Below are 259 nucleotides of genomic sequence, written 5' to 3'. Positions count from 1 at the left end.
ATATTTCTTATATTTATAGTAATTTTGATCTAACAAAGATAGCTTTAGCTCAGTGATATCAGGGAAACCGGAACTTTCAATTACTACCAGGGAGTAGGCCTGCCCCGTTATAAGATTCAAGTCAATATCTATTTTTTTTATGTGTGTATTTTTTTCTTTTGCTTTCACTTTCCGCACGATCGGCAAAAGCCAATACACATGTTGCGAAAGAATGATCGTCCTACAGAAAAGCGGTAAACGAAATAGTTCGTTGGACACG

The sequence above is a fragment of the Penaeus monodon genome, unplaced genomic scaffold (genome assembly GCF_015228065.2).
Source record: "Penaeus monodon isolate SGIC_2016 unplaced genomic scaffold, NSTDA_Pmon_1 PmonScaffold_222, whole genome shotgun sequence".
In the NCBI taxonomy this organism is placed as follows: Eukaryota; Metazoa; Arthropoda; class Malacostraca; order Decapoda; family Penaeidae; genus Penaeus; species Penaeus monodon.
This window is presented reverse-complemented; position numbering follows the sequence as displayed.